At 43.4% G+C, this 7,380-nt stretch overlaps 1 pseudogene; it reads left to right on the forward strand.

The window, feature by feature from the left end:
• Positions 1-2,890: 2,890 nt before the first annotated feature.
• Positions 2,891-6,879, forward strand: LOC148011399 (protein NARROW LEAF 1-like; annotated as a pseudogene).
• Positions 6,880-7,380: the final 501 nt, after the last annotated feature.

Consider the following 7,380-nt stretch of genomic DNA (forward strand, 5'->3'; position numbering starts at 1 on the left):
ATACTAATGTACATGTTGATGGCCCTAAGTTGTAGAGAAGCATCTTACTTGCACTTGTCATGTTGTTGTAGGACTCAATATCAGATTCTCTAAGAATCTTCAAAAGCAGGGATTCTTTTCAGTATGCAGCTACTTAGCCAATTCTATTTAAGCTTGTAGGAAAATTTTGATCTCTCTTAGTATGATTGAAGGACCAAATCAAGGCTCACCACATCAAATACTTTCATGGTTGATAGCATCAAACTTGCTATGAGTTTGTCCTCTTTAACTCTCATCTACATGTCTTTTGTAGGAAGAGTTTGTCCTCTTTAACTCTCACGTTTGACCAGCTGGAGGCATATGGTGTGATGTTGATGTGGTAGAGTTCTCTTATTTTGGTATTCCAGCCGCAACCCCTAAGCAAGAGGTATACACAGAGCTGGCTGAAGGTTTAAGGGGCAATGACCCATCCATCACTCCAGGATCTCAGGTAAAAAGCTAGTGAATAACTTCAAAGTTTGAATACAAACTGCTTGTCTTGAAATTTAGTCATTCTATAATTTTACGTTTGTTTTGGAGGTGTGCATCTTACAACCAAGTTTCTAAATTTTATCTCAAGGATCACTTGCATAGCCTTAGAGCATGGTCATAATCTGGATGTGTCTAGTCTTTTGATGTCATGCTTGTGGTCTTAGTTCAATTTTCGGATCAAATATAGGCCTTTTTACGTAATCAAGATTGATGTCTTATATTGATCTAACAAACTGTTTAGTATTTTTTATTTAATTGAGTTGTATAAACTAGCATATCAAATGAGGGCATTTGATGCATTATAACTCCTATATAGTAACTTGCTGGTAGCCCTTGTGCGAGGCAGCAGGTAGCCCTGGGACACGAAATTGCTGTGCGCCTTCTTACTCTGGCAATCATCATCATTACCTGCTCTCTCTCCTGATGATTTCACAGCATCAATGGAGGTGTAAGGGCTCAAGGCCTTTGGCTCTTCCATGATTGTCCCCAACCCTTCTGCGAGGAGGATGCTGTCTATCCTCCGGATTGAATGAGTCTTGATGTTCTGGGCGTGGAGGCAGGGCAGGGACAGGAGGCTTTCTGTCTTCCTGATGATGACCATGGCTTCTTGATGGAGAACCCAAAACAGAAAAAACCATCAGGCTGTGTTTTGCAGATCTGATGGTCGTCTCCACTCCTGGCGGCTTATCTCCTACTGGCGACCCACTTTCAGGTTGCATTTTGGTGCTGGCGGCTTCTTTTCAGGTGATCTTCATCAGCTATCTTTGCGTTTTGCAGATCGAGGTGTTTGTAGGCTATCACAGCTTGCGTCTTGGTGGTTGGTGACCATCATTAGTTGCAATATATGTAAATAATTGTTGCATCATTACTAGTTTGACAATTCTGATACGTTTCTCTCTTTGGTGAATTTCACAGGTTGCAAATCAGGAGACATTTGGTACACTTGGAGCCATAGTACAGAGTAGGACAGGGACTTGTCAGGTTGGGTTTCTGACAAATCGACATGTTGCGGTTGATTTGGACTACCCCAACCAGAAGATGTTCCATCCACTGCCTCCAAATGTTGGACCTGGTGTTTATTTGGGTGTTGTGGAAAGGGCAACGTCTTTTATTACAGATGAGCGGTGGTATGACATTTTTACAAGTGTGAACCCAGGTTTCCCTCTTTGCTACTTTTTTTTAAGCTGTCTGTTGTTAAGGCATTCTTTATTGTCCATTTTATAAACTTCTTTGTGAGTTGAAAGAAGAATTCTGGTTTCCGTTTCTTGATATGACAATATTGATACTTGATGATGTTTGCTCATGGGGCAGAGACATTTGTGCGAGGTGATGGTGCTTTCATTCCATTCGGGGACAATTTTGATGTCTCCAAAGTCACAACTACTATCAAAGGGGTAGGTGAGATGGGAGATGTTATAACTATTGACTTGCAAGCAAGCGTCAACAACATCGTGGGGAGGAGGGTAATAAAAGTTGGCAGAAGCTCAGGGCTAACAGAAGGAAGCATCATGGCATATGCCTTTGAGTACGATGACGAGAAGGGAAATTACTTTTTCATTGTTTTCCTGATTATGGGCGAGAACCAGCAGGCATTTGACATGGAGGGAGACAGTGGCAGCCTGGTACTGATGCTTGAGGAAGGCAAGAAAAAGCCTAGCCTTGTGGGAATAATATGGGGAGGCACAGCAAATCGTGGGTGCCTGAAACTTCAGAATGGAGATGCACTTGTGAATTGGACAAGTGCAGTGGACCCACAGTCACAACATCGTCAATGGATCATCAGACTGTGACGAGGAGGATAGATTGGATGAGGAATCAGATGCAGCAGCTATTAGGAAATGTGCTGAAATTCAGCAAGCCATATCCATAGGAGTCACATCATTTTTGTTGACAGAGTACAAGTATTTGGTTTATTTCATGGGCATATTTGCTGCTGTCATTTTTTTGTTCCTGGGATCTGTGAAGGGGTTCTGTACTAAGCCCCAGCCTTGCAGATACGATCCAAAGCAGGAATGTGCCCCAGCTCTCTTTACAGCGATTTTCACTACAATTGCATTTATATTGGGAGCTTTGACGTCCATAGTGTCGGGATTTTTGGGCATGATGATCGCAACATATGCGAATGCTTGCACAACTTTAGTCTTGACGTTCTGGGCGTGGAGGCAGGGCAGGGACAGGAGGCTTTCTGTCTTCCTGATGATGACCATGGCTTCTTGATGGAGAACCCAAAACAGAAAAACCAAAAATATTAGCCGATTCAGACGCAATTCATCGAATATCACATGTACCCAGAAGGCGGGTCATTCTGCAGATGACAAGGAAACCCTCTTTATTTTGAAATTTGTTATTAATAGATTCTTAGCGAATCCCGCCCTTATCTATGCAGTGTGCGCTTGATTAACAAAAGGCCAAGACAACCCAAAGTGATCTTTTGGCATTTACTTCTCTTGAATTCCCTGTTTTCTCGAATTACCTTTGTTTGAGACATCAAATGCTGTTCTTGCAGGCCTTTTGAGGAGATCGACATGTCAAAAGGTTCATCATTCATGGGTATGCTGTTCCTCTTCACCTGTATCAGAGAATTCAGCACTAGATCGTGATTATTCCATGTCATCTGGGAACTCTAGTCATCTTCCTAGAGAAGATGGTCCTACATTGCAAGCATTGGCATCTGGTGCTCATCACCATTCGGAAGGTAGTGCTGCTTATTTCCTATGGCCTCCTGCATATAGGCCTCATGTTAGAGCAGAAGAAAGGAAAAGCTTCTTTTTTGGTCTACAAAAGGATCTAAACTCAGACATAAGTGAAAGGGTGCCCAATGGCAGGCAAGCTTCGACACTTCTGGATGTCATGACTATCCAAGCATATCATAGCAAGCACCTACACAGAGTCAACCTTGGAACAGTAGTGGGATTCCGCAGAAGGTAGGGGCATTTAACAAGTACTCCTGCAATCATTGTGTTTGTAGCTCAGAAGGTTCATAAAGCATGGCTTCAAGAGTGCGTGAGGCTTCCAACTTATCTTGAGGTGAAGGAAGTTGTCTCTAAAACCCATGGCATGTGGTTTTATGGCCTCTAATTCTGTGATCAAGTTTAAGCAATAACTGCCTAGATTGCCTGTACATGAGAAGCGTTATGATGTCAACTAAAGATCCACAGGTAATACTAGTTTCAATGTAGTGGACTTCTTGCTTAGCTTCATTGTTCCTTTTTCAGAAAAGTTTCCTTGCCTGGTTTTCCATGAGTAATGTGCAGGAGAAAAGTCCAGTTCTGTAAAAGTGCTGAATCATTATCTAAGTTGGCAAGCTGACACAGAAATATTATAGTTATACCCATTTGGATGATTTCAGGGACCAGGTGGAGGCATATGGTGTGATGTTGATGTGGTAGAGTTCTCTTATTTTGGTATTCTAGCCGCAACCCCTAAGCAAGAGGTATACACAGAGCTGGCTGAAGGTTTTGTTAGCCTGCTCTATTTTCATTCTCAGTCTGTCATCTCCTGGTTGTGAGCTCCTGTCAGAGTCTGGTAGGAGACAGAGGAGCTCTGTCAGCTTTGTATTTGCTGTTTCTGTTTGCGTTTCTTTTCCGGGTGTCACACAGCCCAAACTGGGCCTTTGGGTGTGCAGTCGGCCCATATTTGGGCAGGTCGGCCAGATTTGGGCAGGTCGGCCAGATCTGGCCAAGTCGGCCAGTTTTGGCAGGTCGGCCAGTTTTTGTGGCCTGGGGCTATTTATAGCAGCCCCCCTAGTCATTCCCAGGACATTCTTCTGCAGGTTCAGCATATTCTCCGTCCTCTCCCACTCCGGCATTGGTGCTGCCATTGCTTTCAGTCTGTTCAGGTGCCCTCACTGACGCTCCGGGCTGCGTGCAGGGACTGATCAGTCCATTTCACTGTATTCAGCATTCATTTCAGTCAGTGCGGATTTTCTTCCTTCATTCCCTGCTTTCTCTCCCCCCTCCTCTGTGTTCGTGTTCTTTTTCCGTTGCGCACTCTCACATGGTATCATTGCCTGACTGAGAGCACGGAGGACCTAACCTTGTGGAGAGATATCTCACCCCTCTTTTGCTGCTGTCACCTCATCTCCAACTGCCCAGGCGGCCCCTCCAAGTGGCCATTCTTCTTGCGTTTGCTGCAGACGACTCCTCCTGAGGCTGCCACATCATCCATCGGCCCCTCCTGCTTGCGTTTTTTATCAGGCGGCCCCTCCTTCAACTGGGCGACACATCATCAGGCTGCCTTTTGCAGATCTGATGGTCGTTTCCACTCCTGGTGGCTTATCTCCTACTGGCGACCCACTTTCAGGTTGCATTTTGGTGTTGGCGGCTTCTTTTCAGGTGATCTTCATCAGCTATCTTTGCGTTTTGCAAATCCAGGTGTTTGTAGGCTATCACAGCTTGCGTCTTGGTGGGTTGGTGACCATTATTAGTTGCAATATATGTAAATAATTGTTGCATCATTACTAGTTTGACAATTCTGATACGTTTCTCTCTCTGGTGAATTTCACAGGTTGCAGATCAGGAGACATTTGGTACACTTGGAGCCATAGTACAGAGTAGGACAGGGACTTGTCAGGTTGGGTTTCTGACAAATCGACATGTTGCGGTTGATTTGGACTACTCCAACCAGAAGATGTTCCATCCACTGCCTCCAAATGTTGGACCTTGTGTTTATTTGGGTGCAGTGGAAAGGGCAACGTCTTTTATTATAGATGAGCGGTGGTATGACATTTTTACAAGTGTGAACCCAGGTTTCCCTCTTTGCTACTTTTTTTTGAGCTATCTGCTGTTAAGGCATTCTTTATTGTCAATTTTATAAACTTCTTTGTGAGTTGAAAGAAGAATTCTGGTTTCCGTTTCTCGATATGACAATATTGATACTTGATGATGTTTGCTCATGGGGCAGAGACATTTGTGCGAGCTGATGGTGCTTTCATTCCATTCGGGGACAATTTTGATGTCTCCAAAGTCACAACTACTATCAAAGGGGTAGGTGAGATGGGAGATGTTATAATTATTGACTTGCAAGCAAGCATCAACAGCATTGTGGGGAGGAGGGTAATAAAAGTTGGCAGAAGCTCAGGGCTAACAAAAGGAAGCATCATGGCATATGTCTTTGAGTACGATGACGAGAAGGACAATTGCTTTTTCATTGTTTTCTTGATTATGGGCAACAATCAAGACACACATGTTGCTTAATTAGTTTTTAGTTCTATGCTCCTTTAAAATTATTTTCATTTTTCTTTTGGTTGCTAGAAGTAGATGTTGATGACTTAATTTGTTTAATCTATTTTAATCATTAGATGTATGTTATTGATCCTTACTTAGTAATGATGACATTCTCTATATCATTTTCTAGTTAAAAATTTATTGTGCAATTTCTTGTTTGATATTAGCATGTCTAAGAGGAAGGGCAAAGTAGATAAAGTGATAAGGAAAAAAGAGAATTTCCACAGAGTTCCCTAGTTGAAAGTACATATAAGTAGGGAATGTAAAAAATAGGAAAAATGAGAGATTTCCTAGTGAGAGTACCTAGGGAATCACCTCTAGAAAATTTTTCCTATATATGAAATATTTCCTATATATGAAATATTTCCTATATAGGAATTATTCCCTATATAGAAAATTTTGTATTTTCCTATGTAGGAAATATTTCCTACATAGGAAATGTCTTATGTGATTCCCTACTTATTCTCACTAGGAAATGTCCCATTTTCCCTAGTTTTTACTTTCCCCACTTATATGTATCTTCAACTAGGGAATTCCATGGGGAATTCTCTTTTTTTCCTATATGGGGATCGATTGAAAGTTCCTTGTGCTGCCGCGGCCAGCAGGCCGCCTGCAGGAGATCATAGACAGGGTGTATGGCGACCCTCCGACGGTAAACCGCATCCGTCTGATAACGACGATGGACGTTCCAGAGAACGAGCTGCCCGAGAGCGACGGAGACCTCATTCTCATGGTGTACAATGCCGCGGCCATTATGTTTGAGACGCGTGCTCGTCCGTCATCGGCGCCACGGCCGGCCTGCAGGTCAGTCATCGACGCGCTTCCCTGCGTCGACCCGGTCGAAATTTTTCAGGTTCGTGCAAATCAGGAGGTAGTTGCGCATCTGCCCGATGGTCAAGATCCGGAGGATCTAGCTGATCACGATGTAGTACCTGTCGTGTGCTCCGTTTGCTTGGCCACCGACTTGACGTCCACCTTCACTCGGCTCCCCTGCCGGCACCTCTTCCATAAAGCCTGCATCGTCCCTTGGCTCTCTACTTGGAGCAACTCTTGCCCTCTCTGTAGAGATCAATTGCCCACAACCGACGTAGCATCACCGGCCGACCAGCTCCGATCGAGCAAGAATCAAGATTGGCATTTGTAGCTATACGATGCTGTACGGTTAGTCCACGATAAGGGAAGCACGTGTTGGCGATCCTGAATAGACGTACTAATGAAAATTTTCTGCATTGTGTAGTTCTCAAATGTAGACATGGAAAAGTTTCATGAACCTTTCATAAGAGGGTACGGCAACAAGGAACTTAGATTACATGATCAGCTTTAAGCATCATTAGCTTTAAGCGGCATTGCATGTAGCAGTGTAATGTTGTGATTAGCTTATTTGCACCATCTAAATGTGTATACCCTTGTGAGAAGGGTGAGTCCAACTTAAGACATGTAATTTATAAGCTTGTACACGAGTTTGGCTTCCTCCATTTCACTTGCCTATCCACTTTCCTACATCAGTTGGCAATCAATGCACTCTTGAATTGTATATTGTTGTGGACCAAATTCCATCATGAGGGTTGTATTTGTGTTTTGCATTCACACATTTATGGTTCTTATTCATACCATGTCATTTGTATTGGGCTGCATGAGTACATTT

The sequence above is a fragment of the Lygodium microphyllum genome, chromosome 28, assembly GCF_053477565.2.
Source record: "Lygodium microphyllum isolate KBCC chromosome 28, Lygodium_microphyllum_v1.1.10, whole genome shotgun sequence".
NCBI classification, from domain to species: domain Eukaryota; kingdom Viridiplantae; phylum Streptophyta; class Polypodiopsida; order Schizaeales; family Lygodiaceae; genus Lygodium; species Lygodium microphyllum.